A 1,955-nucleotide genomic window follows, 5' to 3' on the forward strand; every position below is an offset into this window, starting at 1 on the left:
TTGAGGTCATCAGGGTCAGATCAGGGTCAGACCAGGTTCACTACAGTTCCAATGCTCCTTTTTTTCCCAGGCAGACAACTTTTACTTAAATGTTTTTACTGCAGTTAAAATGACACATTGGTTTTACTTTGTGTTAAATAAAAAATTTCAAAAGGTATAATCATTCCTCTCTCTTGTTTTGCTTAATGGCATTTAACTCTGCAGGCCATCCCTGAAATTCTGACGCACAGAATCACAAGTCCAAGTGTGAACTGTGTCACAGAGTAAACACAATAAAAACATGTATTATCTGAGGCATTGTTCATTAAAATGGAACAACACTATTAATGTATTACAGAAAATATACATACAGTAGGCACACTTGATGATATTGTAGACCATTGCATTAGGTAATACATTCAGCAAGTACTTTTACTTTTAATATTTTAAGTTTTTTTAAATGCAAGTACTACTACTACGTCCTGATGCATGCTCAATAATCCAGGTAGAAAGAATCTAAAAAAGTTAAGTCTGGTCCTCTGGACATTCAAAAAACAAAACAAAAACAAAACAAAACAAAAAAAGAAATGTTTCGTCTTTCATCTGAAAGACTTATTCAGTCTGAGGTGCTGTATTCAGCTCAATCTTATAAATAGCACCTTCTCATAGTGGATCAACCAGTTTGCTGCTGACAGCCAAAACCAGCTGCTCATGGTCCTCCTTGATCCTTTCGGATGAAAGACAAAACGTTTCTACTTTTTTGAATGTCCAGAGGACCAGAATTAACTTTTTTAGAACATATCTTTTAATATTTCACTCACACCTATGGACAATTTAAAGTTACCAATGAACACGGCATGTTTTTGGTCTATAGGAAGGAACAGGAGTACCCATGTAAACATGTAAACTCCACCCAGAAAGGTCCCCAGCAGGGATTTCAACATTCAAAATTGTCACTAACTCCAATGAAGGTGTTATTTTGTTCAAGTCAATTTCAATGTCATTAACATCTCATATGATACATAAGATGTAACAAAATTATGGTATGGTATGGTATAAAGTTTATTCATTGTAAAAATACAAAACAGTTTCATAACTATATAAAAAAATACAAGAGATTTAAAATGAAAGGCAGCAGAAAGAAGAAAAAATCTTATTATATCTGCCCCTTTTTCCAAACAATTAGTTCAATCATAATAATTTTCAAGTAACAGAACAAAATGAATAACTTTCTAAATTTCCTAATTCTAATACAAAAAACACACTAAGCTACTTCATATATACTTTTTTAACAATTCAGCTTTGATCTTTTTCTTAAATGTACACATTGACTTGGCATTTTTCACATCACTCTCTAGACCATTCCACAATCCAACTCCTTGGATTGAGGTAGACCTTCCCTTCAGACTAGTTCTGAATTTTGGTTTGACAAATATCTCTATCCCCTTGAGATTATAACAACTTTGTCTTTTAACAAAGTTTCTTTGGATATTTAATGGTAATGTGTTATTTTGAGCCCTATACATAACTGATAAAATACTATAATCTACCAAATCATGGAACTTCAATAACTTCAGTTGATAAAATAATGTGCTTGATGGGTGACAGTAATGCTTTCTGGTGATAATTCTTACAGCACTTTTCTGTAAAATAAAAATAGGTTTTGTAAATGTTTTACACGCTTTCCCCCAAACATCAATGCAATAGCTTTGCATTTTTGTCAGCAGCAAAACTGGTTGATCCACCCTGAGACGGTGCTATTTAAGAGACTGAGCTGAATACAGCTCCTCAGACTGAGGAAGTCTCTCGGATGAGAGACGAAACGTTTCTACATTTTTTTGTTGATTTGCTTTGTTTTGTTTTTTTGAATGTCCAGAGGACCAGATTTAACATTTTTAGATCAATGCAATAGATTAAACGTGGAACAATGATTGTGTTATACAACATGTACAGAGCTTTATCATTTAATAATTCCC

The sequence above is a fragment of the Nematolebias whitei genome, chromosome 12, assembly GCF_014905685.2.
Source record: "Nematolebias whitei isolate Nwh7 chromosome 12, NemWhi1, whole genome shotgun sequence".
Classification (NCBI taxonomy): Eukaryota; Metazoa; Chordata; class Actinopteri; order Cyprinodontiformes; family Rivulidae; genus Nematolebias; species Nematolebias whitei.